This window comes from Rana temporaria, chromosome 2, assembly GCF_905171775.1.
Source record: "Rana temporaria chromosome 2, aRanTem1.1, whole genome shotgun sequence".
Lineage (NCBI taxonomy): Eukaryota > Metazoa > Chordata > Amphibia > Anura > Ranidae > Rana > Rana temporaria.
The window spans coordinates 228,865,485-228,891,966 of record NC_053490.1 but is presented as its reverse complement, the minus strand read 5'-3'; the positions used below and the strand labels follow the sequence as shown (position 1 = coordinate 228,891,966).

The following is a 26,482-nucleotide window of genomic DNA, read 5'->3' as shown; positions in this document are numbered from 1 at the left end:
GCTGTTGTTATCTGTGCTGTGTGCTTATCCCTACCTACCTACCTACACGGCTCGGGGTGTACTCATCGCTGCTCTTTTTGCTCACTGATTATCATCATTCTATAGAGTGTGATGGTATACAAGTGTATGATTTCTGAGCGAGAGATTGTTTATCACACTTCAGGATGTGAAAACCTGTTGGGGTGGGGGAGGGGAGTACTGCACGTAGTAGTAGGGATGCTACAATACCAGTTCTTCCAAGTTTACAATGGTGGATGACTATACAGTTCCAGGACAAGGTTATCCGCTGCCCAGGGCAAAGATGACAAATTGCACCCCCCACCCATGGGTGTAAAGAAGAGAGTGAATTATACAGTAGTGGGACTATGATGGGGGACATTGTCAGCTGGTGCTCAAAACATTTTTTTTTGGGGGGGGGGGGGGGGGGGCGCAAACAAACTGAAAAAAAAAACCATCAATTGCAGCCCACTGTGCCCATCAAACGCAGCTAATGTGTCATCAAATGCAGCCCACTGTACCCATAAATTCCCGCCACTGTGCCATCAAACGCAGCCACTGTACCCATAAATTCCCACCACTGTGCCATCAAACGCAGCCACTGTACCCATAAATTCCCACCACTGTGCCATCAAACACAGCCACTGTACCCATAAATTCCCGCCACTGTGCCATCAAACGAAGCCACTGTACCCATAAATTCCCGCCACTGTGCCATCAAACGCAGCCCACTGTACCCATAAATTCCCACCACTGTGCCATCAAACGCAGCCACTGTACCCATAAATTCCCACCACTGTGCCATCAAATGCAGCCACTGTACCCATAAATTCCCGCCACTGTGCCATCAAACGCAGCCACTGTACCCATAAATTCCCGCAACTGTGCCATCAAATGCAGCCACTGTATCCATCAATTGCCGCCAGTGTGCCCCATCAAATGCTGCCAGTGTACCCATCAATTGCCGCTACTGTGCCCATCAATTGCTGCCACTGATCTCATCAATTGCCGCTACTGTGCCCCATCAGATTCTGCCAGTGTGCCCATCAATTGCTGTTGCTGTGCCCCATCAGATGTTGCCAGTGTGCCCATCAATTGTCACTACTGTGCCCCATCAAATGCTGCCAGTGTGCCGATCTATTGCCGCTACTGTGCCCCATCAGATGCTGCCAGTGTGCCAATCAATTGCCGCCACTGTTCTTATCAATTGCTGCCAGTGTGCTCATCAATTGCTGCTACTGTGCCCCATCAGATGCTGCCAGTGTGCTCATCAATTGCCGCTACTCTGCCCCATCAGATGCTGCCAGTGTGCCCATCAATTGCCGCTAATGTGCCCCATCAGATGCTGCTCGACACTTACGTGTCTCGTAGGGGGTTAACGGCGGTCTCCTGCACATCCTCCATGTCTTTTTCTGTCCTCTCTCTGGCGTCCAATCACAGCGCCTGACGTTTCATCCAATCAGGTGACCGGTAACAGACTCGGCAACCTGATTGGCTGAGAGGTTGCCACATGTCTCTGCCTGTTTCAGGGTTTTCGGCACGTGGCCCCACCCGCCTAATCCCCTGTGATTTGACACAGCGGTAGTCTATCAGTTGATCCCAGCCAATGATTCATGTCCAGGAACCTACTGACTGGCGGTGTCTAATCACAGCCCAGAGCCCTGTGTTGACAATCAATACAGGGCTCTGTATAGAGGGAACGTTTCGTTTTTTTTTAATAAACAATTCGATCTATGGTAAAAAAAACATCGCACAGTACACACATTGTTAGGCACACAATTAACCCCTTGGTTGCCCCTGGATGTTTAGCCCTTCCCAGTGTCATTAGTACAGTGACAGTGCATAGTATTATCACAGATTACAGTACTGTAAAAGTTGTCCATGTATAAGATATTTCTAACACATAGCATGCACATACCACAAATTACACCCCGAAATACATTCTGCTACTCCTCCTAAGTATGGTGATACCACATGTGTGAGTAGGGTTGCCACCTCATCCCTTTAAAAAGGAACACATCTGAATTACACAGGTTCTGTGGCTGATTAAGGTGGTAATTAAACTCACTTGGTGCCTTATCTGCATTAAATTAGCCTCAGAACCTGTGTAATTCAGATGTGTTCCTTTTGTTTAAAGGGATGAGGTGGCAACCCTATGTGTGAGACTTTTACAAAGCCTGGCCACATAGAGAGGCCCAACATGCAGGGAGCACCGTCAGGTGTTCTAGGAGCATAATTTGACTACCTATTACACTTTTGTAAGACACTGATGGGCAATGTAGTTGCATGTATGTGGCATGGATGAGAACTAATGTGGCATGGCTGTGGCATGGATGAGCACTGATGTGGCATGAATGAGGCATGGATAAGCAGAGATTTGGCATGGATGAGCACTGAAGTGGCATGAATGAGTCATGGATGAGCCATGGATAGGAATGGGTGAGCATGGCTGGGCAGGAATGATCAGAGAGCAGCACTTTAGATCCAGCCCACAGCACTGCTGCACCCAGCTCCTTCCCTCCTCGCACATTGTATCGATCAGTGTGAGAAGAGGGGAGGAGCTGAACCAAACATGCTCTGGTCTGTTGACAACTGATCGTTCTGTCATTGGACAGGGCGATCACATGGTAAAGGGCCACCCCGTTCCGTGACGCGCCGGTCATGGACATTCCCGGGGGCCCACGGGAGCACGATTCTGGAAAGGGGGCATATGATGGCCTCCCAGAGTTGTCTGACCACGGTGTAGCCGTCATTCGGCTATGGCCCATCGGCATCTGGTTAAATAAGGATATGTGTGTTCCAGTGTGTTTTTGATGCATTTAACAGCGTTGCAGTGCAGGAAAAATGCAGCATATTGTACTTTTTTTCTGGAACTGGAACTACAAGCACTGGTGTGAACTATGCCATTGAAAACCATATAACCTATTATCCATGCGTTTTTTATGCAGAAAAATCGCACTGGACTGCATGAGGTGTGAACTGGCCCTCAGGCTCCATTCATACTAATGCGTTTTTTTCTTTTTTGCAGAAAAGCAGGACATTATTTTTAACATGGGTTCCAACAGAACACATTTACATCAATGCACTTTTGTGTCTCTGCTTCTTTGGAATTGGGATTGTACTGTGTTTTTTATTTTGTTTGTTTATTTTTTTTTGTGGTTGAACTGGATGGACTTGTGTCTTTTTTCAACCCGACTAACTATGTAACTATGGGCCAAATCCACAGCCCCGCAGCGCAACGTAACTTAAGTGATTTAAGTTACACTGCCGCAAATTTCCTAAGTTAGGTATCGATCCACAACACACTTACCTGGAAATTTGCGGTGTAACTCAAATCCGTCCGGCGCAAGGCGTGCCGAATCTAATGGGGCGAGTCCCATTTAAATTAGGCGTGCTCCCGTGCCAGACGTACTGCGCATGCTCCGTCGGGTAACTTACCCGACGTGCATTGCGCTAACTGACGTAACTTCGACATCATTTGCTTAGACGTTAATGTAAATGGCGTCCAGCGCCATTCACGAACGTCTTACGCAAACGACGTAGAGTTTAAAATTTCGACGCGGGACTCAGCCCTATTTTTACGCGGCGTAACTTGACGTAAACGACGTAGATTTAGCGCGACGGGCCCGTCGGAACGTTCGTGGATCGCCGTAAGTCTTCATTTGCATATTCTAGGCCGGCCGCAATGGCCTCGCCACCTAGCGGCCGGACTAGAATTGCATCCTTAAGATCCGACAGTGTAATTCAATTACACATGTCGGATCTTCTGCCTATCTATGGTAAACTGATTCTGTGGATCAGTTCCATAGATAGAAACAGGGATACGACGGCGTATCAGTAGATACGCCGGCGTATCCCTTTTGTGGATTACCCCCTATGTAACTATGTAACTATGTAACTATGAAAGGATCAAGGACATTTTTAAACACAAAACTATGCTTTTTTGGCTCAATAGACTTCAATAGAGAAGCTGCAGAAAAGCATGTAGTGTGCTTTTACCATGTTTTGCTGCAATTTGCGTTTTCTTTTATTCTGCCCAACAACACATTTACCATAAAAAATGCAAATCACAGTAAAAAACCCACAAAAAGCACTGCAGAAAAGCTGAAAAGCAAACTGCATAGGTGTAAATGGAGCCTAATGCCCCGTACACACGATCACTTTTTCTCATGAAAGAAAACGACGTTTTTCTTCATGAAAAAAAACGACGTTTTTCCAACTTCATCATAAAAAACGATGTTGCCCACACACCATCGTTTTGGAAAGATGATGAACAAAGCGCGGTGACGTACAACACGTACGACGGAACTCGAAAGGGGAAGTTCTAATGGCCTTTGGGCTGCTTTAGCTGATTCCTTGTTAGCAAAAGACGATTCGCGCTTTTTTGTCTGTTACAGCGTGATGAATGTGCTTACTCCATTCTGAATGGTAGTTTTACCAGAACAAGCGCTTCCGTCTCATAACTTGCTTCTGAGCATGCGCGGGTTTAAAACATCGTTTTAGCCCACACACGATCATTTTTACAACATAAAAAACAATATTTTCAAAAACGTTAGAAGACGGAAATCGATGTGAAGCCCACACACAATCATTTTAAATGACGTTTTTAAAAATGTCATTTTATTTCATGCGGAAAAACGCGGCATAAGGCTGGCGATACATTAAAAAAAATTCTTTAGATTTACCTTCAACTATGTAGTACAAGGGCCTGCATAATTGGATACAATTGAGTGTCGTTTAGTTTTGACCTCAGAGCCGGTTCACACAGGGGCGGCTTCAAAGTCGTCTGACTCTAAAGCCGACCGGCACATCGCGACTTCAGCGCAGCTTGCAAAATTCCTTCTGTAAAGAAGTCAATGCAAGTCGCCCCCAAAGTCGTACAGGAACCTTTTTCTAAGTCGGAGCGACTTAAGTTGCTCCTATTAGAACGGTTTCATTGTACAGAATGGAGCATGACTTGTCAGGTGGCTAAGTTGCCTGACAAGTTGCCACTGTGTGAACCGGCTCTCATATTATATGGTTTTTGGTAAATCTAAAGGAAAATTGTACAAGAAAATTGAACAAATATGGCCAGCCTAAGGCCCTGTTCACACCTGAGCGATTTTCTGCTTGAGCTGGGAACACGGTGCGCGTGCCCGGCGGCCGCGATGGCTGCCTGGCACTCGCGATTGCCCAGTAACTAAGCAGGGACGTGGAGCTCTGTGTGTAAACACAGAGCTCCATGTCCTGTCAGGGGAGAGAGGAGACCGATCTGTCTCCCTTGTACATAGGGACACAGATCGGTCACCTCCCCCAGTCAGTTCCCTCCCCCCACAGTAAGAATCACTCCCAGGTTACACATTTAACCCCTTCCTCACCCCCTAGTGTTAACCCCTTCACTGCCAGTCACATTTATACAGTAATTAGTGCATATTTATAGTGTGAATGGTCCCAAAAATGTGTCAAAAGTGTCTGATGCATCTGCCATAATGTCGCAGTCCCAATAAAAATTGCAGATCGCCGCCATTACTAGTTAGAAGAAAAATGATTTAAAAAAAAATCATAATTATGTCCCCTATTTTGTAGGCGCTATAACTTTTGCGCAAACCAGTCACTATACGTTTTTTTTAATCGAAAATAGGTAGAAGAATACGTATCGGCCTAAACTGAGAAAAAAAAAAATTTTTAAATGGGATATTTATTATAGCAAAAAGTAAAAAATTGTGGTTTTTTTTTTAAATTGTCGCTTTTTTTTTGTTTATAGCACAAAAAATAAAAACCGCAGAGGTGATCAAATACCACCAAAAGAAAGCTCTATTTTTGGGAAAAAAAGGACGTAAATTTTGTTTGGAAAAAACATTGCATCGACCACGCAATTGTCAGTTAAAGCGACGCAGTGCCGGAAGCTGAAATTTCGCCTGGGCAGGAAGGGGGTATACGTGCCCAGAAAGCAAGTGGTTAAAAACGCTTGTAAAAAGCTTAAAAAAACAAAGCCTACGGCCTCATTCACACCTATGCAGGCTGCAGTTTGCATATTCCAGGTGCATTTTTCATCATACAGTTTTATTCCATCGCAGTCCATTGAGCCAAAAACCAGAAAAAAGTGCCTGGCCCTTTCCATAAAATGCACAGATGTGAACTACATCCATAGGAAGCCATGTTAAATTTACTGTTTTGCGTTTCTGCAAAACTGAAAATGCACAAAAAAATGCATTGGTGTGAAGAAGGCCTTGGGCTTCATGTACACTTGAACTACTTTGACTGCTGGCCACGGGAAAATGCTAAATGTCGCAAAATCGTGTTGCAATTTGGCACGTTTTGCTTGATGAAAAAGCAAAATCGACTAACGATCCGAAAATCATCGTACAAATTTTTCCATCCGATTTTTGTATCCTGTGTCCTTAAAGTGGAGTTCCACCCATAAATATAACATTACATCAGTAGTTTTAAAAAAATGTCATTAGTCCTTTACGAAATTTTTTTTTTTTTTAGATGCCTTCAAAGTGTTGTTGCTAGGCAGAATAGTAAGGGCTCTTTCACACGGAGCGGACCGTTTCTGTGTCCGCTCCGTGTGTCCGCAGGGATCCCCGCTCAGCTGTCGGCGGATAGGGCGGTCCCCGCTCACAGTGCAGGGACCGCCCTGTCTCTACTCCGCTGTCCCCTATACGCCGAACGGAAGAAAAATAGGGTTTCTTCCGTTCAGAAAAGCGGATCCCGACTGACGCGGATGCTCCATCCACTAACGGCCGCGTTCCCATAGGGATTCATTACAAGTCCGTTAACGGACTTGTAATGAGCGGACGAACGGTGCGCTAGTGTGAAAGGACCCTAAATCTTCCCACTTCCTGCACCTAGGTGCTTAATGCACCGCACAGACTCCTGGGAATGTAGTGGGTGCAACTTTCCAGGAGTCTGTGCATTCCCCAGTCTCAAAGAATCATGTGACTTGGACAGCACAGGTGCTGAAACCTGATCTGACACTGCTTGTGCATCTGCAAGGCTGAAATCCAGGAAGTCATACAGTCTGGCTTCATGATGCCCACACTTAAGATGGCCCCAGTCAATTTCTATTTTATAAAGTGTCTAAATGCTGTAACAACCTAACAAAACGGACCTTAGTTTACAGACTAACTTTACTAGAATACATTAAGCTTGTGTATTACAGGGGTATTTATATTTAAAAAGTGAAATTGTGGCCGGAACTCCGCTTAAAGGCTCGATTCACGTCTATGCATGCTGCTTTTGAGCATTTCTGCAGTGTTTCTTTTTCTGTGCTTTTTGCATTTTTTTTCTGCAATTTTGCAGCGATTTGCATTTTTTTATGCTTTCTTTAGTGCTAGTTCACACCAGTTGCAGTCCAGTGTGTTTTTTTTGTCTGCATGAAAAATGCATACAGTGTTTTCCATGTATTCCAATCGTTCACACCAGTGCAGTCAGTTTCCATTACAGAAAAGAAAAGTAGACCATGCTGAATTTTTTCTGCACAGAAGAACTGTACTGGAACACAGCAAAATGTATCAAAAAACGTACTGGAACTGTGTGTGGTATGAACGGTAAGCTAAAACTCATCTGTAATGTATCCGGAGTGCATTTTTGTAGTGTGACCTGGCCCTTAGGCAACTTTAAAAACGTGAAATGTAAAAGTTCCTAAGGAAAAACCAAAGGAAAACACTGCGCTAATACGTGATACTAAAAAATGATAATAAGTGACAAAAGCAGCTGGTACCTATTGCTCAAAATACCCAAAGCAAAAAAACGTACATACAAAAGAAGGTACAGCGCTGATGTAAATGAAATAAATTATGAATGAACCAGATGAATTGTGAATTGTCAAAAAAATCTGTGACTTGATGAACAAAACAAATTAATTAGTGAAAAATTCCTTATAGTGTCCAGAAGTGAAAAAATAAATATGCTGATCCTCCACCAGTCAATAATTGAATATAGGTGATAAATAGCAATAATAATAAAAATCAGTGAAAAAGGTCCAATGGTAAAACAAACGAGATTCCTAGTCTTCCACCAAGAGAAAACACCCGTGTGATGGTATTCCAATCTGCTTACCAGATTCACTGACCGTTTGTGCGGTCAGATAAAGCCCAGAGATCTTTTAAAGTCCTCTCAAGTGGACTATATACCAGCAGGTTACACAGATCGGATCATCTACTGCTTCAAAACTCCAGATATAATGAGGATGCGCTCATGTATTCAAAGAGAAAGAACAAGAAACAGCTCCATTGTGAAGTACTGTATGTAAGGATTTTTTAATGAGGAAAAAATTACACTTACAATTCAGTCGATATAAAAAGTCCTGTCATGGATCCCAGCGCATGCAGCGCGTGCTGACAATCGAATCCTGGTGGCTGTGCTCAGTGTGTATAGCTCTCTCCGTGCGCTTAGGGGCCTTAGGCTCAGTTCACACCTATGCAGTTTGTATTTGATCCATTTCTGTGTTTTTGCACACGCTTTTTTCATGCATTTTTTTGTTGGCCAATTTGTTGTTAGGCAGATAAAAAAAACACAAATCGCAGCAAAAACGCACTACATGCTTTTCTGCAGCTTCTCCATTGAAGTTTATTAAACCAAAAGCACAATCTTTTGTTTAAAAAAAAGTCCCTGACCCTTTCCAAAAACACAGCTGCTGATAAAAGCATAGATGTGAACATAGCAAACCATGTTAAATGGACTGTAGTGTGTTTCTGCAAAAAGCAAAAAAAAAAAAAACGCATAGGTGTGAATCGAGCCTCAAAGAGAATTGTAGGTTGTCACTGCTGTCCTGATGAAGTGCTAGTCGCCTAGAGGCATGCTTAACTACTTAACAAGTATGCAACGTGGTTCTAAAGCCTAAAGTATTTTTTTTTTTTTTACCTTAATGCATTCTCTACATTAAGATAAAAAAAAAAACCTGTGTGCATCTCCCCCCACCAGTCCTCTTAGGCTCTATTCACACTAATGCTTTTTTTGATGCATTTTGCAGAAATGCAGGGACATTTTTTAACATGGTTTCCTATGGAACATGTTCACATCAATGCTTTTTTGTGCCTCTGCGTTTTTGGAAAGGGTCAGGGACTTTTTTTCCTGCAAAAAGCAGCGTTTTGCATGTAATAGAAGTCAATGGACCCGCATCCAAAACGCAAGCACCACGTTTTTGCCGCGATTTGCGATTTTTTTTCCCCTGTTTATAGCTGGTTGTTAAATGAAATGTAAAAAAATTGAAATTGATTTAAAAAAAAAATTTAAACGCCAATCGCGGCAAAATCGCGGTAAAAACGCTCAAAAGCAACATGCATAGGTGTGAATCTAGCCTTAGCCCTGGTTTACACTGGGCTGCGGGAGTGAAGCCGTGCGAGTTCAGCTGAACTCGCACGATTTCCCTCCTGCCGGCAGTCCCGACTTCGGCCGTGATTTAAGAGACATCTGTGCAGGTTTCTGCACAGATGTCAATGTAAATTGCGGCCAGAAATCGCAAAAAGTAGTACAGGAACTACTTTTTGAAATCGTGCAGCGCCGCAGATGCGGCGCCGCACTGATTAGGACGATGTCATTGCCGACAATTGCCGGCAAAAAAAAAATCGTGGTCAAAAAACGCAGGAAGCACCGCAAAAAGCATTGCAAAAACGCTCAAAAGCAACATGCATAGGTGTGAATCGAGGCTTATACTTAGCTGATCCTGATTTCAATCCAGCGATGTTCCCTGAAAGCAGAGGCTCTCTCCCTCCTTGTGGGGTAGATTGATGGCAGTGGGGGCCATTGGCTCCTGCTGCTGTCAATCAAATCCTGTGACGGGGCCGGTAAAAGGTCTGTCTGTGTCTATGAGTGCAGGCAGCTGGGCTTGGGAGTGAGCCCACATAAGTACCCCCCAGCAAGTGGATCATCAGAGGGTGAATGCAGTGTTAGCGTATGGAGAGTAGAGATGAGCTTTATGTTCGAGTCGAACAAAAAGCTTTCTTCAGCTTTCTCCGCTTGCCAAAGATGTGGGCAGGTGACCCCGCCCTGTGACGTCACATTGGGTAACCCCCGCTTGCCGGTGAAAGCCGGGGGTTACCCAATGATGTGGACGGGTGACCCCGCCCCCTCTTAGGCGTCATGGGGGTTTCGTGTGGAGTGGCAACTGGAGCATCGCTGGAGAATGGATCAACGTGGGACATAGAGAATGGATTACAACCCTGGACAGACTGGATTACATTGTTGGAATGTTTTTTTTATTTATTTTTTAATAAAGGACCCAACTGTGTCTGTGTGGTTTTTACATTTTTTGACACTTTCTTTTGTGAAATGGTAGGGGTACAATTCACATAGGGGGGCCGGAATCTGGGGGTCCCCTTTGTTAAAGGGGGCTTAAAGATTCCGATAAGCCCCCCGCCCGCAGACCCCCACAACCACCAGGCAAGGATTGTGGGGATGAGGCCCTTGTCCCCATCAACATGGGGGCATCCTCCCCATGTAGAGGGCATGTGGCCTGGTATGGTTCAGGAGGGGGGGTGCTCTTTCGTCCCCCCTCTTTTCCTGCGGCCTGCCAGGTTGTGTGTTCGGATAAGGGTTTGGTATGGATTTTTGGGGGGGACCCCACACCATTAATTTTGGTGCGGGGGTTCCCCTTAAAATCCATACCCGACCTGAAGGGTCTGGTATGGATTTTTGGGGTGAACCCCACGCCATTTTTTTTTAAAATGACTTTGATCTGTATTGCCAGGACCCGACAATTCGAGTAGTTTTAAATGACTTTTTTTCCTTTAGAATTGACATTTTGTGCTGGGACAGTTCTAAACACGAGAAACATGTGCTACTTTACAGGCATACTATACACCCCCCCCCCCAGGTACGAAATTTAAAGGAATATTTCACTTTTATTGTTTCACTTTAAGCATTATTAAAATCACTGCTCCCATAAAAATGGCAGTTTTTAAAACTTTTTTGCATTGATACATGTCCCCTGGGGCAGGACCCAGGTCCCCAAACACTTTTTATAACAATAACTTGCATATTAACCTTTAAAATTATCACTTGCCTGTTTGCATGTTCTGGTGCTAACCGAACGGGGGGGTGTTCGGCTCATCCCTAATAGTGAGGTATCATATAACCATAGGTACAGCACTAAATTCTATAAGCATATATAATATCCCACCCCATGTGTCCCCAATATCGTTTATGACAAAGAATAAAAAGTGACAAATAAATCAACAAAATGCAAATAATTACATTTCTGCTGTGATATATTTCAGTGTCCTTAGTACAAATATGCCACTATATTGCTGGATTATTATATACATATACATATAAATGCTTGGTAAAACAAGCTTGTAGTCTCTGTAGGACAGATATAGCACTTCCAGGTTCCTCGAAGTCTTGGTCTTGGTCTTCATTTTTTCACTCGGTGATATTGAAAAGTGATAGTGCTTTACCGTTTTTACACCATTGAATTCTTTAACATTACCTCACACCACTACTCACATTTTATTAGGCATTTACAGGCAATCAGAGATAGGGGTAAATATAAATGTGGCTTCCACCACCACCTGTGAAGCTGAACCTCCTTCAGATGTGCCCTCACCTGGTATAATATGGTTAAAGTCTTTATTAAAGCCGTTGTATACCCGCAACAAGTTTTTTTTTTTATATTTTTACACCTGAAAGGCAAAAGGCATAATGAGCTAGTATGCACCGCATATTAGCTCATTATGAAATACTTACCTTGGAACGAGGTGTGGAGAACTTACCTGGTCCATCTTGCCTCGGCGTGTCTTTCGGGTATCGCCGCTCCAGCGCTGTGATTGGCTGGAGCGGCGATGTCATCACTCCCGTGCATGCACATGGGAGACTTCATTCCGGCAAGATTCCCGATGCGCATGCGCCGCTGCAATCAGCGGCGCATTGCGAGGGGAATATCTTCTAAACCGTACAGGTTTAGGAGATATTCTTTATACCTACAGGTAAGCCTTATTATAAATATAGTAAATGTACCACTTTAAGGTTCACAGGATGTGTTTTTTCTTAAAGGGTCACTAAAGGAATTTTTTTTTTTTAGCTCAATAGCTTCCTTTACCTTACTGCAGTCCTGGTTTCATGTCCTCATTGTTCGTTTTTGCTTTGATGTTGCTGTAATTCCTCTCTGTTCTGGACACTTCCTGGTTGTCTGTTTCCTGATCACCACAGTACTGGGAGATTTCTCACTGTGGTGACTAATCAAGGAGGTGTGATTACTGTGTGTCAGCACCAATCCAGTTTCGTTTTACAAAGCATCACTGCCCTCTATTGGCCTTTTGTCTCTGTACATCAGAGAACCAGGAAACAACAGCAAAAACGAAACTAAACTGTAGGTACATTAGATGATTGGTTTTTATCTATTTTTAATCATTTTTAAAGGGAATCACTTAACTAATATGTCTCTATACCCTGTAAACAGTCATTTCAGCTAAACTTTTTTTTCCTTTAGTGAGCCTTTAAGGCCGGGTTTACACATATGCAAATTGGATGAGGGTTTTCCTGCATCCAATTTGCATGACAGGAGAGTGTGACCGGTTCTCAATAAAGCTGATTCACATAGCTCCAGGGCAGCTGCCGTCCGCATTTAAAAAGGGTCCTGTGCGTCTTTGGTTCAGATTCAGAAGCAAATTCGCACCTGAATCAGTGAACAGGGACGCACTGGACCCCATGCTGTGAGCTGATGCCACAGCATATGTGAACTGAGCAGCGCTATAGTGCTAAGGCCTGTGCAGACCTAATGTGAAAGTAGCCTAATAACGAGAACTTAGCAATCAAAGACCGCTGATCTCTCAGTTATCGGTCTTCACTGAGTAGAGAGCCAGTGACTGTTTTTTTTTTTTTTTTAAGCCTATGGCGTGTGAACACCCCCAAAAAACTCCACCCGATGCAGAAAAAATGTGCACACACATAAAGAGTGTTCACAAAAACGTGCAGACAGGTGCAACCTCAAGTGGTCCCCAGGGGCGGACTGACAACTCATGGGGCCCCCGGGCAATAGAAGATTATGGGGCCCCTGGGCTTACAGATGGCCACCACGCCAGGAGGCAATGCAGAGGTGGGACAGCTAAAATCTGAGGAATTTCACATCAAAAGCATGTCGTTTTCAGACATCAGGGACAGATGTAAAAAAAAACACAGATTTTTACATACTGTCCCTGGTTTTACTTAGCCTTGCAACCCTGATGGGGCCCCCTAGTGGCATGGGGCCCTCGGGCAGTGCCCGAGTGCCACAATCGTCAGTCCGCCCCTGGTGGTCCCCCTGTGAAAAAGGACCCAAACCCTGATCCCCCAGGGCGTTAGGCTCCAGACGGGGACTGAGGTACTATGTTCTGAGCAACCGAAGCCGACACGGACCCAACTTCCTTGGAGGGACTGCCGAAACAGAACCCTCCCAGTACTAGGTGGGGCTCCCCCGAAGGGAGACCCCATGAGAGCAGGCGGACTAAGCCAGAAGGCCATGTCCACCCACTCCCAAGATGTTCAGGGCTGGCCCGAGGACCGGCACCTTACTAATCACACAGTGAACAAATAACGTGCACAAACGAAAAAAGACAAAAACGTAGGCAATAAATTAAATAAAGTGGGGGATAGGGATAGTGGAGAGGAGAGTGAAAGAAGTGGTCATTGTGTTGTACAGTGACCAGGCCCTCCGGCCAGGAATAAAAAATTCCTTCGGTCCCAGCCAAAAGGCCCGGCCCAGGAGGCAGGTGCTAAGAAAAAAGTTTGTTATTGGTGCAGTGACCGTGGTACCAGTCAAATCAAAGTGACCCTCACTCACAGTGATTCTTCCGGTACCCCTGCACTGCCACTCCAGGGGCACATGCACCATAGGCTTTTCCGTTCCAAATCCAACACCCGACCGGCCAGTGCAGCCCTCCACCCCTGCCAGCTAGAGAGCCCTTCAAGGTTTTCTTAGGGAGAACTGCCGCTCCAGTTAGCAGCCTCCGCCAATACTAGTCCTTCCAGACCCCCCGTCAACCCAGCGGATTTGCATGGTCCTACCTCGTCTCATTCCAGGGCATTACCAGTTCCTCCTACAGGATCGCTGACAGAGATAGCACTTACACCAGCCATCCAGAAGGCTGGACTAGAACTCGGCAAAAAGACCAGACCAAGTGCAGCACCCATCCTCACCAGAAGCACCCTTCCAGATGGCTCAGACACAACCATAGGCCGGCCCCCAGTATCTGTCGGGCAGTACGGCGTAGTCCCTGCTGAAACCATCCTTCCAGGTGCAATGACGTCATTGGATTGCATCCACCCTCCCCATGAAGGAGGTGCTTCAGCGCTCCTCTGACAACTGATAAGAACAGATACTACACTTGATCTTAGCCAAAAGGCAGAGAAGCCAGTGACTGTTAGCGTCTCGTTGCTCTGCCCCTCCAGTGCTCATTGGAGCACCGGGCTGTGGAAGGGGTGGCTGGTTCAGCCCCCCAGTGGCTCACTGAGAGGCTGAGTCAGCTGCTGTTCCAACCAACTGGGTGAATTCTGACTGTAAAGTTGGGATCTTTAGCCCGCTGTCAGCTGAACACTGGTCACAGCAATACAGCAATGCAGAACGACCTGCACTCCTGTGATCTATAGAAGTATGACCAAAATAGCTTTGGCTATACTACTAATTTTTGAATATAAGCCATATATCCATCAATACACAATATCATATGATCAAACAAATATGCATTATGTTGCTAGTACACACTTACTGAAGTGGCCTCATTATACCCCTCTTATTCCCATTTCATCGTATCCCCGGCGGATTTTTTTACGTCGTTTACGTAGGGCTTTTTCCGGTGTAAAGTTACCCCTGCTATATGAGGCGTAGCCAATGTTAAGTATGGATGTCGGGACAGCTTTGAATTTTCTGTCGTTTACGTCGTTTGCGTAAGTCGTTCGGGAATAGGGGTTTGCGTAATTTACGTTCACGTCAAAAGCATTGACTATTTGCGGCGTAATTAGGAGCATGCACACTGGGATATGTTCACGGACGGCGCATGCGCCGTTCGTTAGAAACGTCATTTACGTGGGGTCATGCTTTATTTACATAAAACACTCTCAAAGTTACGGTGGCGCAGCCTATATGAGATACGCTACGCCCGCCTAAAGATAGGCGATTCTTACTGAATCTAGCCCTTATTGTTCATTATTTTTGTAATGAAAATTATCAGTGTTTATATTTTTTTGCACGGGTAACATCTATTCTTCGTACGCTCCATAGAGTTGGGCTTTATGGCAGAGTGGCCAAAAGAAAGCCATTACTTTCAGCAAAAAACAAAATGGTACGTTTTGAGTTTGCGAAAAGGCATGTGGGAGACTCCCAAAATGTATGGAGGAAGGTGCTCTGCTCTGATGAGACTGAAATGTAACTTCTTGTCCATCAAAGAAAGCGCTATGTCTGGCACAAACCCAGCACATCACATCACCCAAAGAACACCAGTCGGGACTGGAAAACTGGTCAGAGTTGAGGGAAGGATGGATGGTGCTAAATACAGGGATATTCTGGAGCAAAACCTGTACCACTCTGTGTGTGATTTGAGGCTAGGATGGAGGTTCACCTTCCAGCAGGACAATGACCTCAAACACACTGCTAAAGTAACACTTGAGTGGTTTACGGGAAACATGTAAATGTGTTGGAATGGCCTAGTCAAAGCCCAGACCTCAATCAAATAGAAAATCTGTGGTCAGACTTAAAGATTGCTGTTCACAAGCGCAAACCATCCAACTTGAAGGAGCTGGAGAAGTTTTGCAAGAAGGAATGGGCAAAAATCCCAGTGGTAAGATGTGGCAGGGTCATAGAGACCTATCCAAAGCGACTTATAGCTGTGAAAGCTGCAAAAAGTGGCTCTACAAAGTATTGACTTTAGGGGGGTGAATAGCTATGCACATTGACTTTTTCTGTTATTTTGACCTATTTGTTGTTTGCTTCACAATAAAAAAAAATCTTCAAAGTTGTGGGCGTGTTCTGTAAATTAAATGTTGCAAATCTTCAAACAATTCACGTTAATTCCAGGTTGTGAGGAAACAAAATACGAAAAATCCCAAGGGGGGTGAATACTTTTGCAATACTTTTGCAAGGCACTGTATTTGTATTGGCCTCAAGATGTTTATTTTATCAACTCCAGCTTTTAGCCGTGGGTGAAGGGCACGGTTGTGTTGTCCAGCCCTGCTGCGGCAGCCTTTTAAACTCTATGATAGGTTGACAGCTGCTGGGGCTAAGTTGTACACTTATTGGTACTTCCATTTAGGGGACAAGGACAAATGCCTAAGATGCAGACATCTTGCACTCGAGCATTCATCCCTGGGTGCATATTGCACTAAACAGAAGTACAGGTAGGTGCCACAGCAGCTGTCTGTGTCTTATAGAGTTTGAAAGGCTGCTGGTAGCATTGTTGAATGAACTATCTGTGCCCCCGCCTCCCCATCCACCTGAAAAGCCAGTATGGGCGCCCTACACATTCCACTCTGTTGTTTTGCAAAACATGATTTCTACCAGTCAATCCTGTTTTCCCAATTTGTTTCTATTTCATTAGCCAACCAAGAAACTTTACCTTAGGCTGTCCTAAAATTAAATCTTGTGTGCAAGGAATAAGAGAGAGCAAATATAAAAAAAAAAAAATAAGTGACTGTGTATAATATATTTGTCTTTGTTATATGTAATTATTGTTATACATTTTTTTTTTTTAAATGAAAAAGTTTGCTTGTTTTTAGTAAATACATTTGGCCAAATTATATATTTTTTTTTACATTTTGCATTGAGTTTCATGAACTGTATATTTTTGTTTGACACAAAGACAATAAGGCCCCTTTCACACGGACGGATAGAATGGTGCTTTTAGCTGCGAATTCTACCGCAGCTAGAAGCACACAATGCTTTCCTATGACACACTTCACACACTGCGTTTAGCTGCAGTTTTGTTACCTGTGGTTTGGTGCGAATAGAAAAAATAGAATTGAATGCGTCCGGGTGCGATTTGGCGCAGCTATCTGCACATAACCGCAGGTAATCGCAGTGCACTATGTCAGCTGCGTTTGGTATGAATCTTGAGGGGGAACTCCACGCCAAATTTTAAATAAAAAAACGGCATGGGTCCCCCCTCCAAGAGCATACCATGCCCTTAGGTCTGCTATGGATTTGAAAGGGAACCCCGTACGCCGAAAAAACAGCATGGCCCCCCTCAAAATCCATATTAAGCCCTTATCTGATCACGCAGCCCGGACGGTCAGGAAAAGGGGTGGGGACGAGCAAGCCCCCCCCTCCTGAACCGTACCAGGCCGTATGCCTTCAACATGGAAGGGTTAGGGGCTTTGGGGCAGGGGGGCGCCCTGCTGCCCCCCACCCCTAAGCACTGTGTCCCCATGTTAATGGGGACAAGGGCCTCTTCCCGACAACCCTGGCCATTGGTTTCAAGGTTTGCGGACGGGGAGCTTATCGGAATCCAGGAGCCCCCTTTAATAAGGGGGCCCCCAGATCCCAGCCCCCCCACCCTAGGTAAATGAGTATGGGGTACATCGTACTCCTACCTATTCACCTGGAGGAGAAAAAAAAACAAAAAAAACACACTACACAGGTTTTAAAAGTCATTTATTAGGCAGCTTGGGGGTCTTCTTCCGACTTTGGGTGTCTCTTCTTTTGCTCTCCGGTGCCTTCTTCCTTCTGCCGGGCTTCTCCGTTATCTTCTTGCGGCTCTTTTACTAGGGAGGGCCCAGTCTTCCGCTTATCTTCTTCCCTTTTCTCCGGGGTCCTTCTGCCGGGCTTCTGCGCTATCTTCTTGCAGCTCTTTTACTAGCGGGGGGCCCAGTCTTCCGCGTATCTTCTTCCCTCTTCTCCGGTGTCCTTCTGCCGGGCTCCTACGCTATCTTCTTACAGCTCTTTTACTAGCAGGGGCTGGTCTTCCACGAAGTTTTTTTCCCCTCTTCTCTTCTTCGATGTTGACACGTCGCTTCCTCCCGCTGTAATGTCGGGTGCGTGGTGCGCAACGATTTGTATAGGCCTCTCTTATGACGTCACAGTCCCATCATGCTCCGGGTGGTGATGACATAAGGGGGCGGATATCACAAGGTGACCCCGCCCCCTTATGTCATCACTTTAAACACTATGGACTTTAATTTTATGCTACTAGCGCTGCCCCTTAAGTATCCTTCCCCAGCATGCCCAGCGGGGAGACCACTCCCACTGGGCTGTTCCCAGGGCTTTTTTTCAGCGGGAACGCGGGGGAACGCAGTTCCGGCACCTCCAGAACAGAATGTATGTAATGGCGAAGGGGTGCTGTGGTGTGTTGGAGGGTCTATTGATGTTGTCTGCTTAGAAATCTATTGTTGCTGGAGGGAATCTATTTTTGCGAAGTATGGGAGTCTATTGTTGCTAGGGAGTTCTTTCTTTTGCTTGTGAGGGGTCTATTGTTGCTGGGGTGGGTCTTATGTTGCTTGGAGGTCGGTCGTTGCTGGGAGGGTTGTACTGTTGAGGGAGGGGTCATTTGATGCTGGCTACTGGGAAATATATTGTTGCTGGGGAGGATCTATTGTTAAGGGGGGGGATCTGTTGTTCTGGGGGGTGGGTCTTTTGTTGCAGGTGGTCAATCATTGCTGGGAGGGATCTACTGTTGAGGAAGGGGTCTTTATTGCTGGCTGCTAAAGGGTCTATTGATGCTGGCTGCTGTGAAATCTATTGTTGCGGGAGGGGATCTATTTTTGCGAAGGAAGGGAGTCTATTGTTGCTAGGGAGTTCTTTATTTTGCTCCTGAGGGGGTCTATTGTTGCTGGGGCGGGTCTTATGTTGCTGGGAGGTCGGTCGTTGCTGGGAGTTTTGTACTGTTGAGGGAGGGGTCTATTGATGCTCGCTACTGGGGAATCTATTGTTGCTGGGGAGGATCTATTGTTGCAGGTGGGAGGTCTATTTTTCTGTGAAAAAAAGCCCTGGCTGTTCCTAAGAAAAGACACCCAATACACCATGGCTTGCCTTAGTTCCAACATTTGCCTGTGGTGGTATTGCCACCTAGAGGCAAACAAAGGAAAATCCCTCCAGCACAGCCATAGCCGGAACAGAGGCTGATTTAGCCTTAAAGCGGAGTTCCACCCTATTTTACAACTTCTTTGCATTCGTTTTTACACTGCCCCCTTAAATACATTTGGGATGTTTTGTTTTTGTCTTTTAAAAACTCACGTTTTTATCTGTGAGTGTCTTATTCCCCCGCCGCGGCGGAATGGCCCCCCCCCCCCGCCGCATCCAGCGCTGCTATGCCTCCTGGGATATGTGTGTTATCATCCCCAGGCTGGGCTGAACATCGCAGCCGTGGATGAACATCTCGGGGGGCGGGAGGGAGGGAGGGAGGGCAGTGCCGCCCATATAGGTGGTGTCCTTCCTCTTCTCCCTCTCCAACTCCTCCCCCGTCCTAGCCCTGCCCCCGTCCGTCACCGCCACCCCCATCCTCCTCCCTCCACCACCCGCCCATCTGCAGTCTGTCTCCGATGCACGGAGATACAGATCATCAGGCAGACAGAGCGAATCTCTGTCTGATAGATCTGTATGTGAGAGCACCGAACATAGTACAGCCCCGCCTCCCTGTACAGCCCCGCCTCCCTGTACATAGAAACAGAGCTCTGCACTGTGTGTTACAAGTCTAGTGCAGGGAGGCGGGCTGTACTATGATCTCTGTACTCACATACAGACCAATCAGAGATCCGCTCTGTATGCCTGACCATCTGTACCTCCCCCCACTCTGCACTGGGCACTAATGTTGTCACCGCACCAATGTCACGCACTGACATCACCGCACTAACATCACCGCACTAACGTCACCGCACTAACGTCACCGCACTAACGTCACCGCACTAACGTCACGCACTAACGTCACCGCACTAACGTCACCGCATTAATGTCACAGCACTAACGTCACCGCACTAACGTCACCGCACTAATGTCACCGCACTAACGTCACAGCACTAACATCACCACACTAACGTCACCGCACTAACGTCACCGCACTAACGTCACCGCACTAACATCACCGCACTAACATCACCGCACTAGCATCACAGCACTAGCATCACAGCACTAACATCACAGCACTAACATCACCGCACTAACATCACCGCACTAACAAAATGAATTTATTGACAGTGCACATGTCTGGTATATGTATACACACCACATATATAACAAGAGAGATATATCATCTTGTTATGTAGATATATCTGCACAGGAACAAATTATTTATTATATTTACTGGTTCCTGGAAGGAGGGGGGGGGAGGAGAGGTTTGCTTTGCATAGATAAGGGGCGGTAACTTTCTCTGACACTCCCGTTGCTATTGAAACCTGATCTGAAACCATTACACTGCTTGTACAGCACTGAGCATGTGCAAGGCTGAAATCCAGGAAGTCATACAGTCTGGCTTCATGATGCCCACACTTAAGATGGCCCCAGTCAATTTCTGTTTTGTAAAGTGTCTAAATGCTGTAACAACCTAACAAAACGGACCTTAGTTTACAGACTAACTGTAGTAGAATACATTCAGCTTGTGTATTACAGGGGTATTTATATTTAAAAAGTTTTTTTTTTCAATTTGTGGCCGGAACTCCGCTTTAATTAACAATCAGCTCAGACACCCTCTAAATTTGACATCCTGTCATCAGGAGCAGGGCGCAACATATGGATAGTAAAACATTTTTTTTTCTGCCAGTAAATACCTTATACAGCCCACTTTCTGTTTTTTGTCTGGTAAAAATCCTAGGCTTATGACATCATGTACAGCTCTCTCTCTCTCGTAAGAGGTTTGCCAGGAAGAAGGAGGGGAGGAGTCATAATAGGGCCAATCAGAGCTGCAGAGCTGGACGTGTGCCTTTGTGTGTCTGAAGTAAACAGGCAGCAGCTTCAGCTGCCCACAGTTAAAATGGCTGCAGCCAGACTCAGTGTAGGGAGATATTTGCAGTATATTTGGCAAGTACAGAATCACAGTATATATAAAATAATATGCAAAGTGGTTGGAGGGAAGCTTTAGAATGGCAAAGATGGTTTTATTACAAATTATGTGAGCAGACTGCAGTTCCTCTTTAACCACTTCCCCGCCCGGCCGTCAATCTGCTATATGGAGAATGGCTCTCCCTGTCAGAAGGGGGGGGGGGTCTGTGCTGATATTCAGAACATTGATTATCAGCATAGTCCCCATCAGATGTGCCCATCGGCTGCCAATCAGTGCCCAACAGCTGCCAGCAGTGCCCCATCAATAAAGTCTGTCAGTACCCACATCAGTGCCCACCACAGTGACAATCAGAGCCCATCACAGTGGCAGTGCCCAGCAGTAACACCTGTCAGTACCTTATCAGTGCTGCTATAAAATCAGTGCCATTTATTAGTATCCATCAGTGCTGTCTGTCAGTGCCACCTACCAGCGAAGAATACAGTCACAGGGACCAAAGACATGGAGTTTTTTGAGTAGGAGGGGGTGGTCAACCGTATCAAAGGCAGCAGAAAGTTCTTGGAGTCGGAGTACAGAATAGTGTCCCTTAGTTTTGGCCATTGTTAGATCGTTTGTTCGTTTTAGGAGAGCGGTTTCTGTGGAGTGTTGGGAACGAAATCCAGACTGAAGGGGATCAAAAAGGCTATTATGAGCAAGGTGGTCGCTCAGTCGGTTGTAGACCAAACGTTCAAAGAGTTTGGATAAAAAGGGGAGCAAGGAGATGGGGCGTAGGTTGTTAAGAATGGATGGGTCCAGTAAGGGCTTTTTAATTATTGGGTAACAAGTGCATGTTTTAGGGAGTTGTGGAATATGCCAGAAGAGAGGGAGAGATTGAAGATGTGGGTTAGAGAGTATAGAATAGAGCAAGAGGTTGAGCGTAGCATTTGCGAAGGAATGGGATCCAGAGGGCAGGTTGTGAGATGGACGTTAGCAAGTAATTTAGCAACCTTGTCTATAGTGGTGGGGTTGAAAGAGTGAAGTAATGATGGAACCTGTGAGCATGAGGTGTAAGGGCTCTTTCACACGGTTCCACTGATCCCCGCTGAGCCGGCAGATAACAGGGCCCCTATGGGGGGATCGGATGAGCACGGACCGTCTGTCCGTGTTCACCCGATCTGATCCGCAGACGGATGGAAAAATAGGGTTTTCCTGCGTCTGTAGAATCGGAGGATTGTGGACCCGGATGATATCGGGTGTCAGCAGATGCTCATCCGCTGACACCCGCAATCTCATAGGGATACATGTATGTCCCTTTTTTATCCGTAAACGGTCCGCAGGTGTGAAAGAGTCCTGAAGCGTGGAGGGTATCTGAACAGTAGAGATCTCCTTGCGAATTGTATCAATCCAAAGTAATAATGATATAATAGTATACATACTAATGTGCATAGTGGATGCCAATCTGTTTGAGGCACAGTTTTTCTTTATTAGTGTTGGGTTTTCATATGTGAACTGAATATTATTTGTAGTATATGCTGTAATTCTTAGGTACCGTATTTATCTTCCTCTAACGCCCCCCGGCGTATAGCGCGCACCCCCAACCTAGAAGGAAAATTCCTGAAAAAAAAAGAAATACTTACAGTTTGGCGGCCTTGTCCAGTCCGGCGTCGTTCTGCGGCCATCGTGGTGTCCTCCCTGCTGTGTTTTTCAGCTGATCCCCGCTTCCCGCGCTGTGTTTGAACCACTCCGCCGACATATACAGAGCGCAGTACACTCGGATATACTCGGGCAGGCTCGGCTCCTCTCGCGTAAAGAACGTACAGGACGCACAGGACGTGACCGCGAGCGGAGCCGAGCCTGCCCGACTATACTGCGCTCGGTATATGTCGGCGGAGTGGTTCAAACACAGCGCGGGAAGCGGGTATCGGCGTATATCGCGCACCCACGATTTCGCCCTGATTTTAAGGGCAAAAAAGTGCGCGGTATACGCCGATAAATACGGTATGTACACACCAACAAGCTTTTCAGCAATAAATCTCATCATGCTACCTTGCTGTGTGTACTCATAATGATTTAAGTTGTAATCTGCAGAGCACATTGTCATATTGCAAAGCCCAAGCTGTTGCATTCCAAATCCCTGAGGCTCAGCTACAGTTGAAAGCTCATCGCAGAGCTTGTGCAGTATTGCTTATTCATATTAAGCATCCTTCTTTTGATCTGACTATTTAAACATCTCTTTCAATGAAAATTAGAAAAATACATACAATTTATGGTAAACTGAGCTATTTTTTAGGTAGACTGCACTTAGAATGTAAACATATTTTTCTTCTGTTTAAATACTGTATAAACCATTAGGCCCCGTACACACGGCCGAGGAACTCGACGTGCCAAACACGTCGAGTTCCTCGGTGAGTTCAGGGATGAAGCCGCCGAGGAGCTCGGCGGGCCGCCTTCTCCCATAGAACAACGAGAAAATAGAGAACATGTTCTCTATTTTCTCGACGAGTTCCTCGGCGGCTCCATCGGGCCAAAAGTGTACAGACGACGGAGTTTCTCGGCAGAATCCGTGTTTGACCGAGTTTCTCGGTGAATTCTGCCGAGAAACTCTGTCGTGTGTACGAGGCCTCACCATAACTGCCAAAATGGCAGAAAACATTCTTGTTGAAATTGCATTATTTGTTTTTGTTAGTAAAGCGAAACTAAGCCCATCTATTTAACTGTTTCTCAAAACTCCTACATTCAAGGCATGCAGTGAATGATAACCATCACAGTTGCTTATACTATCAATTGAGCTGTAAAGCCATGAAAAAGCTGGGGATATACCTGATCACACATGCAGCATCATGGCAACTGCATACCTCCCAACTTTTGAACTTCATAATGAGGGACACTTGAGGTAGGAAGTAACTGGCAGCGTGCTACACTCACCATGGCAAAAGTGCGTGTGGCACAACTCTTAACAGCGGGAGGGGCTTAATGGGTACAGTGTTTAGGAGAGTGTTAGATATAGAGTGCAGGGATCTGGAGTGCATTACATACAGAGTGCAGGGATCTGGAGCACGTTACCTACAGAGAGCAGGGATCTGGAGTGCGTTACGTACAAAGTGCCAGGATCTGGAGTGCATTACATAGAGAGTACAGGGATCTGAAGTGCGTTACGTACAGAGTGCAGGGATCTGAAGTGCGTTACATACAGAGTGCAGGGATCTGGAGTGAGTTAAGTACAGAGTGCAGGGATCTGGAGTGCGTTACATACAGAGTGCAGGGATCTGGAGTGAGTTAAGTACAGAGTGCAGGGATCTGAAGTGCGTTACATACAGAGTGCAGGGATCAGGAGTGAGTTAAGTACAGAGTGCAGGGATCTGGAGTGCGTTACGTACAGAGTGCAGGGATCTGGAGTGTGTGACGTACAGAGTGCAGGGATCTGGAGTGCGTGACGTACAGAGTGCAGGGATCTGGAGTGCGTGACGTACAGAGTGCAGGGATCTGGAGTGCGTGACGTACAGAGTGCAGGGATCTGGAGTGCGTGACGTACAGAGTGCAGGGATCTGAAATGCGTTACATACAGAGTGCAGGGATCTTGAGTGAGTTAAGTACAGAGTGCAGGGATCTGGAGTGTGTTAAGTACAGAGTACAGGGATCTGGAGTGCGTTACATACAGATTGCAGGGATCTGGAGTGCGTTACATACAGAGTGCAGGGATCTGGAGTGCGCTACGTACGGATTGCAGTGATCTGGAGTGAGTTAAGTACAGAGTGCAGAGATCTGAAGTGAGTTAAGTACAGAGTGCAGGGATCCAGAGTGCGTTACGTGCAGAGTGCAGAGATCTGGAGTGCGTTACGTACAGAGTGCAGGGATCTGGAGTGAGTTAAGTACAGAGTGCAGGGATCTGGAGTGAGTTAAGTACAGAGTGCAGGGATCTGAAGTGAGTTAAGTACAGAGTGCAGGAATCTGGAGTGCGTTACGTACAGAAAGGTGAGTTCTGGTGTAAGTTATGCACAGGGTTCAAGAGAGCGCTAGGTACAGTGTCCATTCATTTATTCACATCTCACTATTGCACCTCTCCTCAGCGATAACCTCAATATAAACCACACACACACACACATACAAACAACACAAACACACACACCCGCACACATACAAAACGCACACATATACAAAACACATACAAAACACACACACACACCTCTACCTCTGCCCTCCCCTACCCCAAAGCTCTACCATCTTCCACATGGTTACCTTTACCATTCTGTAGCTGGCTCTGTGACATCTTCTTTTTCAGTGCACACTGCACACTCTTCTAATTTCCAGCTCCCAATCTCCCCTCCCCCAAGCAGGAAGGAGATAAGGATAACATGAAGCTCACCCCCTCCTCCTCTCCTTGATCATGCTGCACAGTGCACTCACAGGCCAACACTTCTCCCTGCTCTCAGTGCAGAGCAGGGAGACTGCTATTGGAGCCGTGGGTGAAAGCTAAACTGTTTTTTTTAACTGCAGAAGCCATGCAGTAAATGTGCAGGGCTTCCACATGTCTGAAAAGACCCTGGTCAGCAATGTATAAGCGCGCTGTTTCCCTTTATACTGATTGCTTGACAATGGGTTGGGTAAGAGTAGCATTCATGCCCATACCCGGCATCAAGGCTTTAATCTGACAGCCGCAGCTGCACAGAGCACACCCAATGGGTTTTCTGGCCAATCCCCGACTATGCTTGATATTCATACTTTCGCTGATGCTGGACGAAGTCCTTGTACAGCCGAATAGCGGGACAGAGTTTAAAAAAACGAGAAAGTCCCGCCCAATCAGGGACTGTTGGGAGGTATGCAACTGCAGATCAAGCAAGATGGCAGCTTCTTTGGCTGTTAAGTATAGAAGCGTATAGTCCCCCCTATGAGATTAGGGGCAGTATATTAAGAGGAGACTTATGTCAAGGGTGTATGGTCTTCCACATGGCTGTTTTTTAAAAATACAGTTCCTGGGCTGAAAATTAATACAGCCACTTATAATCTCCTCTACCAACTGGCTCTTCTAAGCCACAGAACCTGCAAGGAAGTTCACGTCATGTGAGGGGTCAAAGACCTAGGCCCGGATTCTCAAAAGAGTTACGCCGGCGTATCTCCAGATACGCCGTCGTAACTCTGAGTGCGACGCATCGCAACTCGGCGCCTGATTCATAGAATCAGATACGCCTCACAGTTGCCTAGATACGAGCGGCGTATCTTAGGGTGCATATTTACGCTGGCCGCTAGGTGGCGCTTCCGTATATTTCCACCTCAAATATGCTAATTAGCTAGATACGCCGTTTCATGAACGTACGTGAGCCCGGCGTATCAAGATACGTCGTTTACGTAAGACATACGCCGGCGTAAAGTTACCCCTCATAAAGCAGGGGTAAGTCATGTTAGGTATGGATGTCGGAAACGTACGAACAGCGTCGTATTTTACGTCGTTTGCGTAAGTCGTCCGTGAATGGGGCTGGACGTTAGTTACGTTCACGTCGACTAAGCATTAAGCGGGCGTAATTTAATTTGAAAATTCGACATGATACTGAGCGCCGTTCGAAAAAAGCGTCATTTACGTGGGGTCATGAATAGTTTACATAAAACACGCCCCCCTGTTCCTCATTTGATTTAGG

At 46.0% G+C, this 26,482-nt stretch overlaps 1 pseudogene; it reads right to left on the bottom strand.

Moving 5' to 3' along the window:
• Nucleotides 1-14,205: 14,205 nt before the first annotated feature.
• Nucleotides 14,206-14,312, bottom strand: LOC120929927 (annotated as a pseudogene).
• Between the last annotated feature and the right edge of the window lie 12,170 nt (nt 14,313-26,482).